Source organism: Schistocerca americana, chromosome X, assembly GCF_021461395.2.
Source record: "Schistocerca americana isolate TAMUIC-IGC-003095 chromosome X, iqSchAmer2.1, whole genome shotgun sequence".
Taxonomy (NCBI): Eukaryota; Metazoa; Arthropoda; class Insecta; order Orthoptera; family Acrididae; genus Schistocerca; species Schistocerca americana.
Window position 1 is genome coordinate 1542886 of NC_060130.1, and position 23061 is coordinate 1565946.

Below are 23061 nucleotides of genomic sequence, written 5' to 3' on the forward strand. Positions count from 1 at the left end.
CAATACCCCTTGGAGACAAGTCGGCTGGAGGAAGATGTATTGAACCTCGACGCAATTTCAGTGTTCCATCGTCATTAGGAGGCTCTGAAAATTGCATTTAACTATCAGTATTGGGTCGGATTCGAAAATCGTGACTCACAGAAGAACGACCATAGGGTGCCCGAGGCAGCAATAGACCCTTGGCGAAAAGTCCCCTGGAGGACGATGTATTGAATCTCGACGCAATTTGACTTTTCTATCGTCATTAGGAGGCCCTGAACTTTACAATTAACTATCAGTTATGCGTCGTATTCAAAAATCTAGACTCATAGGGGAACGACCACAAGGTGCCCGAGGTAGCAATAGATATTTGGAGACAAGTCATCTGGATGCCGATGTATTGAATCTCGACGCAATTTGAGTGTTCCATCGTCATTAGGAGGCGCTGAACGTTGCAATTAACTATCAGTTATGCGTCGGATGCGAAAATCTAGACTCACTGGAGACGGACCATAAGGTGCCAGAGGCAGCAATATCCATTTGGAGATCAGTCCGCTGGAGGACGATGTATTGTATCGCGATGCAATTTGAGTGCCCTATCGTCATTAGGAGGCCCTGAACGTTACAATTAACTATCAGTTTTGCGTCGGATTCGAAAATGTAGAATCACCTGATATGGACCATGTGGTGCCCAACCATGAGGTCTCCCTTGGAGACAAGTCGGCTGGAGGACGATGTATTGAATCTCGATGCAATTTGAGTGTTCCATCGTCATTAGGAGGCCCTGAACGTTACAATTAACTATCAGTTTCGCGTCGGATTCTTAAATCTAGACTCACAGGAGACGGACCAAATGGTGCCCGAGGCAGCAATATCCCCATGGAGACAAGTCGGCTGGTGGACTAGGTATTGAATCTGGACGCAATTTGAGTGTTCCATCGTCAGTAGGAGTCGCTGAGCGTTTTAATTAACTATCAGTTATGCACCGGATTCGAAATTCTTGACACACAGGAGAACGTCCATAAGGTGCCCGAGGCAGCAATAGACCCTTGGAGACAAGTCGGCTGGAGGACGATGTATTGAATCTCGACGCAATTTGAGTGTTCCATCGTCATTAGGAGGCGCTGAACGTTGCAATTAACTATCAGTTATGCGTCGGATTCGAAAATCTGGACTCACAGGAGAACGACCATAAGGAGCCCGAGGCAGGAATAGACCTTTGGAGACAAATTGGCTGGAGGTCCATGTATTGAATCTCGACGCAATTTGAGTGTTCCATCGCCATTAGCAGGCGCTGAGCGTTGCAATCAACTATCAGTTATAAGTCGGAATCGAAAATGTAGACTCACAGGAGAACGACCATAAGGTGCCCGAGGGAGCTATGGACGCTTGGAGACAAGTCGGCTGAAGGACGATGTATTGAATCTCGACGCAATTTGAGTGTTCCATCGTCATTAGGAGGTCCTGAACGTTACAATTAACAATCAGTTATGCATCGGATTCGAAATTCTAGACTCACAGGAGAAGGACTATATGTGCCCGAGGCAGCAATATCCCCTTGGCGTCAAGTCGGCTGGTGGACGATGTATTGAATCTCGACGAAATTTGAGTGGTCCATCAGCATTAGGAGGCTCTGAACGTTACAATTAGCAGTCCGTTTTGCGTCGGATACAAATATCTGGACTCACAGGAGAGCGACGATAAGGTGCCCGAGGCAGGAATAGACCTTATGAGACAAGTCGGCTGGAGGCCAACGTATTGAATCTCGACGCAATTTGAGTGTTCCATCGTCATTAGGAGGCCCTGATCGTTACAATTAACTATCAGTTTTGCGTCGGATTCGAAAATGTAGAATCACCGGAGATGGACCATGTGGTGCCCAAGGCAGCAATATCCCCTTGGATACAAGTCGGCTGGAGGACGATGTATTGAATCTCGACGCAATTTGAGTGTTACATGGTCAATTGGAGGCGCTGAACGTTGCAATTAACTATCAGTTATTCGTCGGAATCGACAATCTAGACTCACAGAAGGACGCCCATAGGGTGCCCGAGGCAGCAATAGAACCTTGGAGACAAGTCGGCAGAAGGACGATGTATTGGATCTCGACGCAATTTAAGTGTTCCATCGTCATTAGGAGGCACTGAATGTTACAATTAACTATCAGTTTTGCGTCGGGTTCACAAGTCTAGACTCACAGGAGAACGAACATAAGGTGCCCGAGGCAGCAATAGACCCTTGGAAAGAATTCGGCTGGAGGACGATGTATTGGATCTCGACGCAATTTGGGTGTTCCATCTTCATTAGGAGGCACTGAATGTTACAATTAACTATCAGTTTTTCGTCGGATTCGAAAATCTAGAATCACCGGAGATGGACCATGTGGTGCCCAAGGCAGCAATATCCCCTTGGATACAAGTCGGCTGGAGGACGATGTATTGAATCTCGACGCAATTTGAGTGTTACATGGTCAATTGGAGGCTTTGAACGTTACAATTAACTATCAGTTTTGCGTCGGATTGTAATATCTAGACTCACAATAGAACGACCTTAAGGTGCTAGAGGCAGCAATAGACCCTTGGAGACTAGTCGGCTGAATGACGATGTATTGAAATTCGACGCAATTTGACTGTTCCATCGTCATTAGGAGGCCCTGAACGTTACAATTATCTTCAGTTTCGCGTCGGATTCGAAAATCTAGACTCACAGGAGACGGATCACAAGGACCCCGAGGCAGCAATACCCCTTGGAGACAAGTCGGCTGGAGGAAGATGTATTGAACCTCGACGCAATTTGAGTGTTCCTTCGTCATTAGGAGGCACTGAATGTTACAATTAACTATCAGTTTTGCGTCGGGTTCGAAAGTCTACACTCACAGCAAAACGATCATAAGGTGCCCGAGGCAGCAATAGACCCTTGGAGACAAGTCTGCTGGAGGCCGATGTATTGAATCTCGACGCAAATTGAGTGGTCCATCGTCATTAGGAGGCCCTGAACGTTACAATTAACTAACAGTTTCGCATCGGAATCGAAAATCTAGACTCGCAGGAGAAGAACCATATGGTGCCCGAGGCAGCAATGTCCCCTTGGAGACATGTCGGCTGGAGGCCGATGTATTGAATCTCGACGCAATTTGAGTGCTCCATCGTCATTAGGAGGCCCTGAACGTTACAATTAACTATCAGTTACGCGTCGTATTCGAAAATCTAGACTCACAGGAGAACGAACACAAGGTGCCCGAGGCAGCAATAGACATTTGGAGACAAGTCGGCTGGAGGACGATGTATTGTATCTCGACACAATTTGAGTGTTCCATCGTCATTAGGAGGCCCTGAACGTTACAATTATCTATCAGTTTGCGTCTGATTCGAAAATCTAGACTCACAGGAGAACGACCAAAATGTCCCCGAGACAGCACTAGAACCTTGAAGACAAGTCGGCAGAAGGACGATGTATTGAATCTCGACGCAATTTGAGTGTTCCATCGTCATTAGTAGGCCCTGAACGTTGCAAACAACTATCAGTTATAAGTCGGAATCGAAAATGTAGACTCACAGGAGAACGACCATAAGGTGCCCGAGGGAGCAATGGACGCTTGGAGGCAAATCGGCTGAAGGACGATGTATTGAATCTCGACGCAATTTGAGTGTTACATGGTCAATTGGAGGCGCTGAACGTTGCAATTAGCTATCAGTTATTCGTCGGAATCGACAATCTAGACGCACAGAAGGACGACCATAGGGTGCCCGAGGCAGCAATAGAATCTTGGAGACAAGCCGGCAGAAGGACGATGTACTGGATCTCGACGCAATTTGAGTGTTCCATCGTCATTAGGAGGCACTGAATGTTACAATTAACTATCAGTTTTGCGTCGGGTTCGAAAGTCTAGGCTCACAGGAAAAAGATCATAAGGTGCCCGTGGCAGCAATTAACCCTTGGAGACAAGTCTGCTGGAGGACGATGTATTGGATCTCGACGCAATTTGAGTGTTCCATCGTCATTAGGAGGCACTGAATGTTACAATTAACTATCAGTTTTTCGTCGGATTCGAAAATCTAGAGTCACAGGAGACGGACCAAGTGGCTCCCGAGGCAGCGATATCCCCTTGGAGACAAGTCGGCTGGAGGACGATGAATTGAATCTCGACGCAATGTGAGTGATCCATCGTCATTAGGAAGCCATGAACTTTAGAATGAACTATCAGTCATGCGTCGGATTCGAAAATCTAGACTCACAGGAAAACGAACACAAGGTGCCCGAGGCAGCAATAGACATTTGGAGACAAGTCGGCTAAAGGCCGATGTATTGAATCTCGACGCAAATTGAGTGTTCCATCGTCATTAGGAGGCGCTGAACGTTGCAATTAACTAACAGTTATGCGTCGGATCGAAAAACTAGACTCACAGGAGAACGACCATAAGGTGCCCGAGGCAGCAATAGACTCTTGGCGACAAGCCTGCTGGAGGCCGATGTATTGAATCTCGACGCAAATTGAGTGGTCCATCGTCATTAGGAGGCCCTGAACGTTACAAGTAACTATCAGTTTCGCATCGGAATCGAAAATCTAGACTCGCAGGAGGAGAACCATATGGTGCCCGAGGCACCCAGGTCCCCTTGGAGACAAGGCGGCTGGAGGCCGATGTATTGTATCTCATCGCAATTTGAGTGTTCCATCGTCATTAGGAGGCCCTGAACGTTACAATTATCTTCAGTTTCGCGTCGGATTCGAAAATCTAGACTCACAGGAGACGGATCACAAGGACCCCGAGGCAGCAATACCCCTTGGAGACAAGTCGGCTGGAGGAAGATGTATTGAACCTCGACGCAATTTGAGTGTTCCATCGTCATTAGGAGGCACTGAATGTTACAATTAACTATCAGTAATGCGTCGGGTTCGAAAGTCTAGGCTCACAGGAAAACGATCATAAGGTGCCCGAGGCAGCAATAGACCCTTGGAGACAAGTCTGCTGGAGGACGATGTATTGGATCTCGACGCAATTTGAGTGTTCCATCGTCATTAGGAGGCACTGAATGTTACAATTAACTATCAGTTTTTCGTCGGATTCGAAAATCTAGAGTCACAGGAGACGGACCAAGTGGCGCCCGAGGCAGCGATATCCCCTTGGAAACAAGTCGGCTGGAGGACGATGAATTGAATCTCGACGCAATTTGAGTGATCCATCGTCATTAGGAAGCCCTGAACTTTACAATTAACTATCAGTCATGCGTCGGATTCGAAAATCTAGACTCACAGGAAAACGAACACAAGGTGCCCGAGGCAGCAATAGACATTTGGAGACAAGTCGGCTGGAGGCCGATGTATTGAATCTCGACGCAATTTGAGTGTTCCATCGTCATTAGGAGGCGCTGAACGTTGCAATTAACTAACAGTTATGCGTCGGATTCGAAAAACTAGAATCACAGGAGAACGACCATAAGGTGCCCGAGGCAGCAATAGACCCTTGGAGACAAGTCTGCTGGAGGCCGATGTATTGAATCTCGACGCAAATTGAGTGGTCCATCGTCATTAGGAGGCCCTGAACGTTACAAGTAACTATCAGTTTCGCATCGGAATCGAAAATCTAGACTCGCAGGAGGAGAACCATATGGTGCCCGAGGCACCAATGTCCCCTTGGAGACAAGTCGGCTGGAGGCCGATGTATTGAATCTCGACGCAATTTGAGTGTTCCATCGTCATTAGGAGGCCCTGAACGTAACAATTAACTATCAGTTTTGCGTCGGATTGTAAAATCTAGACTCACAGGAGAACGACCTTAAGGTGCTAGAGGCAGCAATAGACCCTTGGAGACAAGTCGGCTGAATGACGATGTATTGAAAGTCGACGCAATTTGAGTGTTCCATCGTCATTAGGAGGCCCTGAACGTTACAATTATCTTCAGTTTCGCGTCGGATTCGAAAATCTAGACTCACAGGAGACGGATCACAAGGACCCCGAGGCAGCAATACCCCTTGGAGAGAAGTCGGCTGGAGGAAGATGTATTGAACCTCGACGCAATTTCAGTGTTCCATCGTCATTAGGAGGCCCTGAAAATTGCATTTAACTATCAGAATTGGGTCGGATTCGAAAATCGTGACTCACAGGAGAACGACCATAGGGTGCCCGAGGCAGCAGTAGACCCTTGGCGAAAAGTCGGCTGGAGGACGATGTATTGAATCTCGACGCAATTTGACTTTTCTATCGTCATTAGGAGGCCCTGAACTTTATAATTAACTATCAGTTATGCGTCGTATTCAAAAATCTAGACTCATAGGGGAACGACCACAAGGTGCCCGAGGTAGCAATAGATATTTGGAGACAAGTCATCTGGAGGCCGATGTATTGAATCTCGACGCTATTTGAGTGTTCCATCGTCATTAGGAGGCGCTGAACGTTGCAATTAACTATCAGTTATGCGTCGGATGCGAAAATCTAGACTCACTGGAGACGGACCATAAGGTGCCAGAGGCAGCAATATCCCCTTGGAGATCAGTCCGCTGTAGGACGATGTATTGTATCGCGATGCAATTTGAGTGCCCTATCGTCATTAGGAGGCCCTGAACGTTACAATTAACTATCAGTTTTGCGTCGGATTCGAAAATGTAGAATCACCTGATATGGACCATGTGGTGCCCAACCATGAGGCCTCCCTTGGAGACAAGTCGGCTGGAGGACGATGTATTGAATCTCGATGCAATTTGAGTGTTCCATCGTCATTAGGAGGCCCTGAACGTTACAATTAACTATCAGTTTCGCGTCGGATTCTTAAATCTAGACTCACAGGAGACGGACCAAATGGTGCCCGAGGCAGCAATATCCCCATGGAGACAAGTCGGCTGGTGGACTAGGTATTGAATCTCGACGCAATTTGAGTGTTCCATCGTCAGTAGGAGTCGCTGAGGGTTTTAATTAACTATCAGTTATGCGTCGGATTCGAAAATCTTGACTCACAGGAGAACGTCCATAAGGTGCCCGAGGGAGCAATGGACGCTTGGAGACAAGTCGGCTGGTGGACTAGGTATTGAATCTCGACGCAATTTGAGTGTTCCATCGTCAGTAGGAGTCGCTGAGCGTTTTAATTAACTATCAGTTATGCGTCGTATTCAAAAATCTAGACTCATAGGGGAACGACCACAAGGTGCCCGAGGTAGCAATAGACCCTTGGAGACAAGTCGGCTGGAGGACGATGTATTGAATCTCGACGCAATTTGAGTGTTCCATCGTCATTAGGAGGCGCTGAACGTTGCAATTAACTATCAGTTATGCGTCGGATTCGAAAATCTGGACTCACAGGAGAACGACCATAAGGAGCCCGAGGCAGGAATAGACCTTTGGAGACAAATTGGCTGGAGGTCCATGTATTGAATCTCGACGCAATTTGAGTGTTCCATCGCCATTAGCAGGCGCTGAGCGTTGCAATCAACTATCAGTTATAAGTCGGAATCGAAAATGTAGACTCACAGGAGAACGACCATAAGGTGCCCGAGGGAGCAATGGACGCTTGGAGACAAGTCGGCTGAAGGACGATGTATTGAATCTCGACGCAATTTGAGTGTTCCATCGTCATTAGGAGGTCCTGAACGTTACAATTAACAATCAGTTATGCATCGGATTCGAAATTCTAGACTCACAGGAGAAGGACTATATGTGCCCGAGGCAGCAATATCCCCTTGGAGTCAAGTCGGCTGGCGGACGATGTATTGAATCTCGACGAAATTTGAGTGGTCCATCAGCATTAGGAGGCTCTGAACGTTACAATTAGCAGTCCGTTTTGCGTCGGATTCAAATATCTGGACTCACAGGAGAACGACGATAAGGTGCCCGAGGCAGGAATAGACCTTTGGAGACAAGTCGGCTGGAGGCCAACGTATTGAATATCGACGCAATTTGAGTGTTCCATCGTCATTAGGAGGCCCTGATCGTTACAATTAACTATCAGTTTTGCGTCGGATTCGAAAATGTAGAATCACCGGAGATGGACCATGTGGTGCCCAAGGCAGCAGTATCCCCTTGGATACAAGTCGGCTGGAGGACGATGTATTGAATCTCGACGCAATTTGAGTGTTACATGGTCAATTGGAGGCGCTGAACGTTGCAATTAACTATCAGTTATTCGTCGGAATCGACAATCTAGACTCACAGAAGGACGCCCATAGGGTGCCCGAGGCAGCAATAGAACCTTGGAGACAAGTCGGCAGAAGGACGATGTATTGGATCTCGACGCAATTTAAGTGTTCCATCGTCATTAGGAGGCACTGAATGTTACAATTAACTATCAGTTTTGCGTCGGGTTCAAAAGTCTAGACTCACAGGAAAACGAACATAAGGTGCCCGAGGCAGCAATAGACCCTTGGAAACAATTCGGCTGGAGGACGATGTATTTTATCTCGACGCAATTTGGGTGTTCCATCGTCATTAGGAGGCACTGAATGTTACAATTAACTATCAGTTTTTCGTCGGATTCGAAAATCTAGAATCACCGGAGATGGACCATTTGGTGCCCAAGGCAGCAATATCCCCTTGGATACAAGTCGGCTGGAGGACGATGTATTGAATCTCGACGCTATTTGAGTGTTACATGGTCAATTGGAGGCCTTGAACGTTACAATCAACTATCAGTTTTGCGTCGGATTGTAAAATCTAGACTCACAGGAGAACGACCTTAAGGTGCTAGAGGCAGCAATAGACCCTTGGAGACAAGTCGGCTGAATGACGATGTATTGAAATTCCACGCAATTTGACTGTTCCATCGTCATTAGGATTCCCTGAACGTTACAATTATCTTCAGTTTCGCGTCGGATTCGAAAATCTAGACTCACAGGAGACGGATCACAAGGACCCCGAGGCAGCAATACCCCTTGGAGACAAGTCGGCTGGAGGAAGATGTATTGAACCTCGACGCAATTTGAGTGTTCCTTCGTCATTAGGAGGCACTGAATGTTACAATTAACTATCAGTTTTGCGTCGGGTTCGAAAGTCTACACTCACAGCAAAACGATCATAAGGTGCCCGAGGCAGCAATAGACCCTTGGAGACAAGTCGGCTGGAGGACGATGTATTGGATCTCGACGCAATTTGAGTGTTCCATCGTCATTAGGAGGCACTGAATGTTACAATTAACTATCAGTTTTTCGTCGGATTCGAAAATCTAGAGTCACAGGAGACGGACCATGTGGTGCCCGAGGCAGCGATATCCCCTTGGAGACAAGTCGGCTGGAGGACGATGAATTGAATCTCGACGCAATTTGAGTGTTCCATCGTCATTAGGAAGCCCTGAACTTTACAATTAACTATCAGTTATGCGTCGGATTCGAAAAACTAGACTCACAGGAGAACGACCATAAGGTACCGGAGGCAGTAATAGACCCTTGGAGACAAGTCTGCTGGAGGCCGATGTATTGAATTTCGACGCAAATTGAGTGGTCCATCGTCATTAGGAGGCCCTGAACGTTACAATTATCTATCAGTTTCGCATCGGAATCGAAAATCTAGACTCGCAGGAGAAGAACCATATGGTGCCCGAGGCACCAATGTCCCCTTGGAGACAAGTCGGCTGGAGGCCGATGTATTGAATCTCGACGCAATTTGAGTGCTCCATCGTCATTAGGAGGCCCTGAACGTTACAATTAACTATCAGTTTTGCGTCGGATTGTAAAATCGAGACTCACAGGAGAACGACCTTAAGGTGCTAGAGGCTGCAATAGACCCCTGGAGACAAGTCGGCTGAATGACGATGTATTGAAATTCGACGCAATTTGAGTGTTCCATCGTCATTAGGAGGCCCTGAACGTTACAATTATCTTCAGTTGCGCGTCGGATTCGAAAATCTAGACTCACAGGAGACGGATCACAAGGACCCCGAGGCAGCAATACCCATTGGAGACAAGTCGGCTGGAGGAAGATGTATTGAACCTCGACGCAATTTGAGAGTTCCATCGTCATTAGGTGGCCCTGTAAATGGCATTTAACTATCAGTATTGTTTCGGATTCGAAAATCGTGACTCACTGGAGAACGAACATAAGGTGCCCGAGGCAGCAATAGACCCTTGGAGAAAAGTCGGCTGAAGGACGATGTATTGAATCTCGACGCAATTAGAGTGTTCCATCGTCATTAGGAGGTCCTGAACTTTACAATTAACTATCAGTCATGCGTCGTATTCGAAAATCTAGACTCATAGGAGAACGACCACAAGGTGCCCGAGGCAGCAATTGACATTTGGAGACAAGTCATCTGGAGGCCGATGTATTGAATCTCGACGCAATTTGAGTGTTCCATCGTCATTAGGAGGCGCTGAACGTTGCAATTAAGTATCAGTTATGCGTCGGATTCGAAAATCTAGACTCACTGGAGACAGACCATAAGGTGCCAGAGGCAGCAATATCCCCTTGGTGAACAGTCCGCTGGAGGACGATGTATTGAATCGCGACGCAATTTGAGTGCCCTATCGTCATTAGGAGGCCCTGAACGTTACAATTAACTATCAGTTTTGCGTCGGATTCGAAAATGTAGAATCACCTGATATGGACCATGTGGTGCCCAACCATGAGGTCCCCCCTCGGAGACAAGTCGGCTGGAGGACGATGTATTGAATCTCGATGCAATTTGAGTGTTCCATCGTCATTACGAGGCCCTGAACGTTACAATTAACTGTCAGTTTCGCGTCGGATTCTTAAATCTAGACTCACAGGAGACGGACCAAATGGTGCCCGAGGCAGCAATATCCCCATAGAGACAAGTCGGCTGGAGGACTAGGTATTGAATCTCGACGCAATTTGAGTGTTCCATCGCCAGTAGGAGTCGCTGAGCGTTTTAATTAACTATCAGTTATGCGTCGGATTCGAGAATCTTGACTCACAGGAGAACGTCCATAAGGTGCCCGAGGCAGCAATAGACCCTTGGAGACAAGTCGGCTGGAGTACAATGTATTGAATCTCGACGCAATTTGAGTGTTCCATCGTCATTAGGAGGAACTGAACTTTACAATTAACTATCAGTTATGCGTCGGATTCTAAAATTTAGACTCATAGGAGAACGACCACAAGGTGCCCGAGGGAGCAATAGACATTTGGAGTCAAGTCGGCTGGAGGCCGATGTATTGAATCTCGACGCAATTTGAGTGTTCCATCGTCATTAGGAGGCGCTGAACGTTGTAATTAACTATCAGTTTTGCGTCGGATTCGAAAATCTGGACTCACAGGAGAACGACCATAAGGTGCCCGAGGCAGGAATAGACCCTTGGAGTCAAATTGGCTGGAGGCCAATGTATTGAATCTCGACGCAATTTGAGTGTTCCATCGACATAAGGAGGCGCTGAGCGTTACAATTAACTATCAGTTATGCGTCGGATACGAAAATCATGACTCACAGGAGAACGACCATAAGGTGCCCGAGGCAGCAATAGACCCTTGGAGAGAAGTCTGCTGGAGGACGATGTATTGAATCTCGACGCAATTTGAGTGTTCCATCGTCATTAGGAGGCCCTGAACGTTACAATTAACTATCAGTTTTGCGTCGGGTTCGAGAGACTAGACTCACAGGAAAACGATCATAAGGTGCCCGAGGCAGAGTCGGCTGGAGGACGATGTATTGGATCGCGACGCAATTTGAGTGTTCCACCGCCATTAGGATGCACTGAATGTTACAATTAACTATCAGTTTTTAGCCGGATTCGAAAATCTAGAGTCACAGGAGACGGACCATATGGTGCCCGAGGCAGCAATATCCCCTTGGAGATCAGCCCGCTGGGGGACGATGTATTGCATCGCGACGCAATTTGAGTGCCCCATTGTCATTAGGAGGCCCTGAGCGTTACAATTAACTATCAGTTTTGCGTCGGATTCGAAAATGTAGATTCACTGGAGACGGACCATGTGGTGCCCGAGGAAGCGATATCCCCTTGGAGACAAGTCGGCTGGAGGACGATGTATTGAATCTCGACGCAGTTTGAGTGTTCCATCGTCATTAGGAGGCCCTGAACGTTACAATTAACTATCAGTTTTGCGTCGGATTCTAAAATCTAGACTCACAGGAGGACGACCTTAAGGTGTCCGATGCAGCAATAGACCCTTGGAGACAAGTCGGCTGAATGACGATGTATTGACATTCGACGCAATCTGAGTGTTCCATCGTCATTAGGAGGCACTGAATGTTACAATTAACTATCAGTTTTGCGTCGGGTTCGAAAGTCTACACTCACAGCAAGACGATCATAAGGTGCCCGAGGCAGCAATAGACCCTTGGAGACAAGTCGGCTGGAGGACGATGTATTGGATCTCGACGCAATTTGAGTGTTCCATCGTCATTAGGAGGCACTGAATGTTACAATTAACTATCAGTTTTTCGTCGGATTCGAAAATCTAGAGTCACAGGAGACGGACCATGTGGTGCCCGAGGCAGCGATATCCCCTTGGAGACAAGTCGGCTGGAGGACGATGAATTGAATCTCGACGCAATTTGAGTGTTCCATCGTCATTAGGAAGCCCTGAACTTTACAATTAACTATCAGTTATGCGTCGGATTCGAAAATCTAGACCCACAGGAAAACGAACACAAGGTGCCCGAGGCAGCAATAGACATTTGGAGACTAGTCGGCTGGAGGAAGATGTATTGAATCTCGACGCAATTTGAGTGTTTCATCGTCATTAGGAGGCGCTGAACGTTGCAATTAACTAACAGTTATGCGTCGGATTCGAAAAACTAGACTCACAGGAGAATGACCATAAGGTGCCGGAGGCAGCAATAGACCCTTGGAGACAAGTCTGCTGGAGCCCGATGTATTGAATCTCGACGCAAATTGAGTGGTCCATCGTCATTAGGAGGCCCTGAACGTTACAATTAACTATCAGTTTCGCATCGGAATCGAAAATCTAGACTCGCAGGGGAAGAACCATATGGTGCCCGAGGCAGCAATGTCCCCTTGGAGACAAGTCGGCTGGAGGCCGATGTATTGAATCTCGACGCAATTTGAGTGCTCCATCGTCATTAGGAGGCCCTGAACGTTACAATTAACTATCAGTTTTGCGTCGGATTGTAAAATCTAGACTCACAGGAGAACGACCTTAAGGTGCTAGAGGCAGCAATAGACCCCTATAGACAAGTCGGCTGAATGACGATGTATTGAAATTCGACGCAATTTGAGTGTTCCATCGTCATTAGGAGGCCCTGAACGTTACAATTATCTTCAGTTTCGCGTCGGATTCGAAAATCTAGACTCACAGGAGACGGACCACAAGGACCCCGAGGCAGCAATACCCCTTGGAGACAAGTCGGCTGGAGGAAGATGTATTGAACCTCGACGCAATTTGAGTGTTCCATCGTCATTAGGTGGCCCTGTAAATTGCATTTAACTATCAGTATTGCGTCGGATTCGAAAATCGTGACTCACAGGAGAACGAACATAAGGTGCCCGAGGCAGCAATAGACCCTTGGAGAAAAGTCGGCTGGAGGACGATGTATTGAATCTCGTCGCAATTTGAGTGTTCCATCGTCATTAGGAGGCCCTGAACTTTACAATTAACTGTCAGTTGTGCGTCGTAGCCGAAAATCTTGACTCATAGGAGAACGACCACAAGGTGCCCGAGGCAGCAATTGACATTTGGAGACAAGTCATCTGGAGGCCGATGTATTGAATCTCGACGCAATTTGAGTGTTCCATCGTCATTAGGAGGCGCTGAACGTTGCAATTAACTATCAGTTATGCGTCGGATTCAAAAATCTAGACTCACTGGAGACGGCCGAAATGGTGCGCGAGGAAGCAATGACCCCTTGGAGAGAAGTCGGCTGGAGGACGATGTATTGAATCTCGACGCAATTTGAGAGTTCCATCGGCATTAAGATGCCCTGAACGTTACAATTAACTATCAGTTTTGCGTCGGTTTCTAAAATCTAGACTCAGAGGAGAACGACCATAAGGTGCCCGAGGGAGCAATATACGCTTGGAGACATGTCCTGTGAAGGAAGATGCATTGAATCTCGACGCAATTTGAGTGTTCCATCGTCATTAGGAGGTCCTTAACGTTGCAATTAACTAACAGTTTTGCGTCGGATTCGAAATTCTAGACGCACAGGAGAAGGACTACATGATGCCCGAGGCAGCAATTTCCCCTTGGAGACAAGTCGGCTGGAGGACGATGTATTGAATCTCGACTCAATTTGAGTGTTCCATCATCATTAGGAGGCTCTGAACGTTTCAATTAGAAGTCCGTTTTGAGTCGGATTCGAATATCTGGACTCACAGGAGGACGACGATAAGCTGCCCGAGGCAGGAATAGACCTTTGGAGACAAGTCGGCTTGAGGACGATGTATTGAATCTCGACGCAATTTGAGTGTTCCATCGTCATTGGGAGGCGCTGAACGTTGCAATTAACTATCAGTTATGCGTCGGATTCGAAAATATAGACTCACTGGAGACGGACAATAAGGTGCCCGAGGCAGCAATATCCCCTTGGAGACCAGTCCGCTGGAGGACGATGTATTGAACGCGACGCAATTTCAGTGCCCTATCGCCCTTAGGAGGCCCTGAACGTTACAATTAACAATCAGTTATGCGTCGGATTCGAAAATCTAGGCTCACAGGAGAACGACCACAAGGTGCCCAAGGGAGCAATAGACATTTGGAGTCAAGTCGGCTGGAGGCCGATGTATTGAATCTCGACGCAATTTGAGTGTTCCATCGTCATTAGGAGGCACTGAACGTTGCAATTAACTATCAGTTTTGCGTCGGATTGGAAAATGTAGAATCACTGGAGATGGACCATGTGGTGCCCAAGCCAGCAATATCCCCTTGGAGACAAGTCTGCTGGAGGACGATGTATGGATCTCGACTCAATTTGAGTGTTCCATCGTCATTAGGAGGCACTGAGTGTTACAATAAACTATCAGTTATGTGTCGGATACGAAAATCTAGACACACAGGAGAACGACCATAAGGTGCCCGAGGCAGCATTAGACCCTTGGAGACAAGTCGGCTGGAGGACGATGTATTGAATCTCGACGCAATTTCAGTGTTCCATCGTCGTTAGGAGGCCCTGAACTTTACAATTAACTATCAGTTATGCGTCGTATTCGAAAATCTAGACTCACAGGAGAACGACCATAAGGTGCCCGAGGCAGGAATAGACCCTTGGAGACAAATTGGCTGGAGGCCAATGTATTGAATCTCGACGCAATTTGAGTGTTCCATCGTCATTAGGAGGTCCTGAACGTTACAATTAACTATCAGTTTTGCGTCGGATTCGAAAATCTAGACTCGCAGGAGTCGGACCATATGGTACCCGAGGCAACGTTACCCCTTGGAGACAAGTCGGCTGGAGGACGATGTAATGAACCTCGACGCAATTTGAGTGTTCCATCGTCATTAGGAGGCCTTGAACGTTGCAATTAACTATCAGTTTCGCATCGGAAACGAAAATCTAGACTCACAGGAGACGGACGAAATGGTGCGCGAAGAAGCAGTGTCACCTTGGAGACAAGTCGGCTGGATCACTATGTATTGAATGTCGATGCAATTTGAGTGTTCCATCGTCATTAAGATGCCCTGAACGTTACAATAAACTATCAGATTTGCGTCGGTTTCTAAAATCTAGACTCACAGGAGAACGACCATAAGGTGCCTGAAGCAGCAAAAACCCATGGAGGAAGTTGGCTGAATGACGATGTATTGGATCTCGACGCAATTTGAGTGTTGCATCGTCATTAGGAAGCCCTGAACGTTACATTTAACAATCATTTTCGCGGCGGATTCGAAAATCTAGACTCACAGGAAATGGACCATATGGTGCCCGAGGCAGCAATATCCTCTTGGAGATAAGTCGGCTTGAGGACGATGTATTGAATCTCGACGCAATTTGAGTGTTCCATCGTCATTAGGAGGCACTGAACGTTGCAATTAACTATCAGTTTTGCGTCGGATTCGAAAATGTAGAATCACCGGAGATGGACCATGTGTCTGCCCAAGCCAGCAATATCCCCTTGGAGACAAGTCTGCTGGAGGACGATGTATGGATCTCGACTCAATTTGAGTGTTCCATCGTCATTAGCAGGCGCTGAGTGTTACAATAAACTATCAGTTATGTGTCGGATACGAAAATCTAGACTCACAGGAGAACGACCATAAGGTGCCCGAGGCAGCCATAGACCCTTGGAGACAAGTCGGCTGGTGGACGATGTATTGAATCTCGACGCAATTTCAGTGTTCCATCGTCATTAGGAGGCCCTGAACCTTACAATTAACTATCAGTTATGCGTCGTATTCCAAAATCTAGACTCACAGGAGGACGACCATAAGGTGCTTGAGGCAGGAATAGACCCTTGGAGACAAATTGGCTGCAGGCCAATGTATTGAATCTCGACGCAATTTGAGTGTTCCATCGTCATTAGGAGGCCCTGAACGTTACAATTAACTATCAGGTTTGCGTCGGATTCGAAAATCTAGACTCACAGGAGTCGGACCATATGGTACCCGAGGCAACAATACACCTTGGAGACAAGTCGGCTGGAGGACGATGTATTGAATCTCGACGCAATTTGAGTGTTCCATCGTCATTAGGAGGCCTTGAACGTTACAATAAACTATCAGTTTTGCGTCGGTTTCTAAAATCTAGACTCACAGGAGAACGACCATAAGGCGCCCGAGGCAGCAAAATCCCCATGGAGGAAGTTGGCTGAATGACGATGTATTGGATCTCGACGCAATTTGAGTGTTGCATCGTCATTAGGAAGCCCTGAACGTTACATTTAACAATCATTTTCGCGGCGGATTCGAAAATCTAGACTCACAGGAGATGGACCATATGGTGCCCGAGGCAGCAATATCCTCTTGGAGACAAGTCGGCTGGAGGACGATGTATTGAATCTCGACGCAATTCGAGTGTTCCATCGTCATTACGAGGCCCTGAACGTTACAATTAACTATCAGTTTCGCGTCGGAATCGAAAATCTACCCTCACAGGAGAATGACCATAAGGTGCGCGAGGCAGCAATAGACCCTTGGAGACAAGTCGGCTGGAGGACGATGTATTGAATCTCGACGCAATTTGAGTGTTTCATCGTCATTAGGAGGCGCTGAACGTTGCAATTAACTATCAGTTATGCGTCGGATTCGAATATCTAGACTCACAGGAGAACGACCATAAGGTGCCCGAGCCAGCAATAGAAAATTGGAGACAAGTCGGCAGAAGGACGATGTAATGAATCGCGACGCAATTTGAGTGTTCCATTGTAATTAGTAGGCCCTGAACTTTACAATTAACTATCAGTTATGCGTCGTATTCGAAAATCTAGACTCACAGGAGAACGACCACAAGATGCCCAAGGCAGCAATAGACATTTAGAGACAAGTCGGCCGCAGACCGATGTATTGAATCTCGACGCAATTTGAGTGCTCCATCGTCATTAGGAGGCGCTGAACGTTGCAATTAACTATCAGTTATGCGTCGGATTCGAAAATCTAGACTCACTGGAGACGGACTATAAGGTGCCCGAGGCAGCAATATCCCCTTGGAGACCAGTCCGCTGGAGGACGATGTATTGAACGCAACGCAATTTGAGTGCCCTATCGTCATTAGGAGGCCATCAACGTTACAATTGACTATCAGTTATGCGTCGGATTCGAAAATCTAGACTCACAGGAGAACGACCACAAGATGCCCGAGGAAGCAATAGACATTTGGAGACAAGTCGGCTGGAGGACGATGTATTGAATCTCGACGCAATTTGAGTGTTCCATCGTCATTAGGAGGCGCTGGGAGTTACAGTTAACTATCGGTTATGCGTCGGATTCGAAAATCTAGACTCACAGGAGAACGTCCGTAAGGTGCCCGAGGCAGCAATAGACCCTTGGAGACAAGTCGGCTGGAGGACGATGTATTTTGTCTCGACGCAATTTGAGTGTTCCATCGTCATTAGGAGGCACTGAACGTTGCAATTGACAATCAGTTTTGCGTCGGATTCGAAAATGTAGAATCACCGGAGATGGACCATGTGGTGCCCAAGCCAGCAATATCCCCTTGGAGACAAGTCTGCTGGAGGACGATGTATGGATCTCGACTCAATTTGAGTGTTCCATCGTCATTAGCAGGCGCTGAGTGTTACAATAAACTATCAGTTATGTGTCGGATACGAAAATCTAAACTCACAGGAGAACGACCATAAGGTGCCCGAGGCAGCCATAGACCCTTGGAGACAAGTCGGCTGGTGGACGATGTATTGAATCTCGACGCAATTTCAGTGTTCCATCGTCATTAGGAGGCCCTGAACGTTAGAATTAACTATGAGTTTTGCGTCGGATTCGAAAATCTAGACTCACAGGAGTCGGACCATATGGTACCCGAGGCAACAATACCCCTTGGAGACAAGTCGGCTGGAGGACGATGTATTGAATCTCGACGCAATTTGAGTGTTCCATCGTCATTAGGAGGCCTTGAACGTTACAATAAACTATCAGTTTTGCGTCGGTTTCTAAAATCTAGACTCACAGGAGAACGACCATAAGGTGCCCGAGGCAGCAAAATCCCCATGGAGGAAGTTGGCTGAATGACGATGTATTGGATCTCGACGCAATTTGAGTGTTGCATCGTCATTAGGAAGCCCTGAACGTTACATTTAACAATCATTTTCGCGGCGGATTCGAAAATCTAGACTCACAGGAAATGGACCATATGGTGCCCGAGGCAGCAATATCCTCTTGGAGATAAGTCGGCTTGAGGACGATGTATTGAATCTCGACGCAATTTGAGTGTTCCATCGTCATTAGGAGGCCTTGAACGTTGCAATTAACTATCAGTTTCGCATCGGAAACGAAAATCTAGACTCACAGGAGACGGACGAAATGGTGCGCGAGCAAGCAATGTCCCCTTGGAGACAAGTCGGCTGGAGGACGATGTATTGAATCTCGACGCAATTTGAGTGTTCCATCGTCATTACGAGGCCCTGAACGTTACAATTAACTATCAGTTTCGCGTCGGAATCGAAAATCTACCCTCACAGGAGAATGACCATAAGGTGCGCGAGGCAGCAATAGACCCTTGGAGACAAGTCGGCTGGAGGACGTTGTATTGAATCTCGACGCAATTTGAGTGTTTCATCGTCATTAGGAGGCGCTGAACGTTGCAATTAACTATCAGTTATGCGTCGGATTCGAATATCTAGACTCACAGGAGAACGACCATAAGGTGCCCGAGCCAGCAATAGAAAATTGGAGACAAGTCGGCAGAAGGACGATGTAGTGAATCGCGACGCAATTTCAGTGTTCCATTGTAATTAGTAGGCCCTGAACTTTACAATTAACTATCAGTTATGCGTCGTATTCGAAAATCTAGACTCACAGGAGAACGACCACAAGGTGCCCGAGGCAGCAATAGACATTTAGAGACAAGTCGGCCGGAGACCAATGTATTGAATCTCGACGCAATTTGAGTGCTCTATCGTCATTAGGAGGCGCTGAACGTTGCAATTAACTATCAGTTATGCGTCGGATTCGAAAATCTAGACTCACTGGAGACGGACTATAAGGTGCCCGAGGCAGCAATATCCCCTTGGAGACCAGTCCGCTGGAGGACGATGTATTGAGCGCAACGCAATTTGAGTGCCCTATCGTCATTAGGAGGCCATCAACGTTACAATTAACTATCAGTTATGCGTCGGATTCGAAAATCTAGACTCACAGGAGAACGACCACAAGGTGCCCGAGGAAGCAATAGACATTTGGAGACAAGTCGGCTGGAGGACGATGTATTGAATCTCGACGCAATTTGAGTGTTCCATCGTCGTTAGGAGGCCCTGAACTTTACAAATTAACTATCAGTTATGCGTCGGATTCGAAAATCTAGACTCACAGGAGAACGACCACTAAGCGCCCGAGGAAGCAATAGACATTTGGAGTCAAGTCGGCTGGAGGCCGATGTATTTTATCTCGACGCAATTTGACTGTTCCTACGCCATTAGGAGGCCCTGAACTTTACAATTAACTATCAGTTATGCGTCGGATTCGAAAGCCTAGACTCACAGGAGAACGACCATAAGGTGCCCGAGGCAGCAATAGACCCTTGGAGACAAGTCGGCTGGAGGACGATGTATTGAATCTCGACGCAATTTCAGTGTTCCATCGTCATTAGGAGGCCCTGAACTTTACAATTAACTATCAGTTATGCGTCGGATTCGAAAATCTAGACTCACAGAAGTCGGACCATATGGTGCCCGAGGCAGCAATGTCCCCTAGGAGACAAGTCGGCTGGAAAAGGATGTATTGAATCTCGACGCAATCTGAGTGTTCCATCGTCATTAGGAGGCCCTGAATGTTACAATTAGCTATCAGTTTTGCGTCGGATTCTAAAATCTAGACTCACAGGAAAACGACCATAAGGTGCCCGAGGGAGCAATATACGCTTGGAGACACGTCGGCTGAAGGAAAATGTATTGAATCTCGACGCAATTTGAGTGTTCCATCGTCATTAGGAGTTCCTGAACGTTACAATTAACTAACAGTTTTGCGTCGGATTCGAAATTCTAGATGCACAGGAGAAGGACTATATGGTGCCCGAGGCAGCAATTTCCCCTTGGAGACAAGTCGGCTGGAGGACGATGTATTCAATCTCGACTCAATTTGAGTGTTCCATCATCATTAGGAGGCTCTGAACGTTTCAATTAGAAGTCCGTTTTGAGTCGGATTCGAATATCTGGACTCACAGGAGGACGACGATAAGCTGCCAGAGGCAGGAATAGACCCTTAGAGACAAGTCGGCTTGAGGACGATGTATTGAATCTCGACGCAATTTGAGTGTTCCATCGTCATTGGGAGGCGCTGAACGTTGCAATTAACTATCAGTTATGCGTCGGATTCGAAAGCCTAGACTCACAGGAGAATGACCATAAGGTGCCCGAGGCAGCAATAGACCCTTGGAGACAAGTCGGCTGGAGGACGATGTATTGAATCTCGACGCAATTTCAGTGTTCCTTCGTCATTAGGAGGCCCCGATCTTTACAATTAACTATCAGTTATGCGTCGGATTCGAAAATCTAGACTCACAGGAGAACGACCAAAAGGTGCCCAAGGGAGCAATAGACATTTGGAGTCAAGTCGGCTGGAGGCCGATGTATTGAATCTCGACGCAATTTGAGTGTTCCATCGTCATTAGGAGGCACTGAACGTTGCAATTAACTATCAGTTTTGCGTCGGATTCGAAAATGTAGAATCACCGGAGATGGACCATGTGGTGCCCAAGCCAGCAATATCCCCTTGGAGACAAGTCTGCTGGAGGACGATGTATGGATCTCGACTCAATTTGAGTGTTCCATCGTCATTAGGAGGCGCTGAGTGTTACAATAAACTATCAGTTATGTGTCGGATACGAAAATCTAGACTCACAGGAGAACGACCAATAGGTGCCCGAGGCAGCCATAGACCCTTGGAGACAAGTCGGCTGGTGGACGATGTATTGAATCTCGACGCAATTTCAGTGTTCCATCGTCATTAGGAGGCCCTGAACTTTACAATTAACTATCAGTTATGCGTCGTATTCGAAAATCTAGACTCACAGGAGAACGACCATAAGGTGCCCGAGGCAGGAATAGACCCTTGGAGACAAATTGGCTGCAGGCCAATGTATTGAATCTCGACGCAATTTGAGTGTTCCATCGTCATTAGGAGGCCCTGAACGTTACAATTAACTATCAGTTTTGCGTCGGATTCGAAAATCTAGACTCACAGGAGTCGGACCATATGGTACCCGAGGCAACAATACCCCTTGGAAACAAGTCGGCTGGAGGACGATGTATTGAACCTCGACGCAATTTCAGTGTTCCATCGTCATTAGGAGGCCTTGAACGTTGCAATTAACTATCAGTTTCGCATCGGAATCGAAAATGTAGACTCACAGGAGACGGACGAAATGGTGCGCGAGGAAGTAATGTCACCTTGGAGACAAGTCGGCTGGAGGACGATGTATTGAATCTCGACCAATTTGAGTGTTCCATCGTCATTAAGATGCCCTGAACGTCACAATAAACTATCAGTTTTGCGTCGGTTTCTAAAATCTAGACTCACAGGAGAACGACCATAAGGTGCCCGAGGCAGCAAAATCCCCATGGAGGAAGTTGGCTGAATGACGATGTATTGGATCTCGACGCAATTTGAGTGTTGCATCGTCATTAGGAAGCCCTGAACGTTATATTTAACAATCAGTTTCGCGGCGGATTCGAAAATCTAGACTCACAGGAGATGGACCATATGGTGCCCGAGGCAGCAATATCCTCTTGGAGACAAGTCGGCTTGAGGACGATGTATTGAATCTCGACGCAATTTGAGTGTTCCATCGTCATTAGGAGGCCTTGAACGTTGCAATTAACTATCAGTTTCGCGTCGGAAACGAAAATCTAGACTCACAGGAGACGGACGAAATGGTGCGCGAGGAAGCAATGTCCCCTTGGAGACAAGTCGGCTGGAGGACGATGTATTGAATCTCGACGCAATTTGAGTGTTCCATCGTCATTAGGAGGCCCTGATCTTTACAATTAACTATCAGTTATGCGTCATATTCGAAAGTCTAGAACCACAGGAGAACGACCATAAGGTGCCCGAGGAAGGAATAGACCCTTGGAGACAAATTGGCTGGAGGCCAATGTACTGAATCTCGACGCAATTTGAGTGTTCCATCGTCATTAGGAGGCCCTGAACGTTACAATTAACTTTCAGTTTCGCGTCGCATTCGAAAATCTAGACTCACAGGAGACGGACCATAAGGTGCCCGAGCCAGCAATATCCCCTTGGAGGCAATTCAGCTGGAGGCCGATGTATTTTATCTCGACGCAATTTGATTGTTCCATCGTCATTAGGAGGCCCTGAACTTTACAATTAACTATCAGTTATGCGTCGGATTCGAAAGCCTAGACTCACAGGTGAACGACCATAAGGTGCCCGAGGCAGGAATAGACCCTTGGAGACAAATTGGCTGGAGGCCAATGTACTGAATCTCGACGCAATTTGAGTGTTCCATCGTCATTAGGAGGCCCTGAACGTTACCATTACCTATCAGTTTTGCGTCGGATTCGAAAATCTAGACTCACAGGAGTCGGACCATATGGTACCCG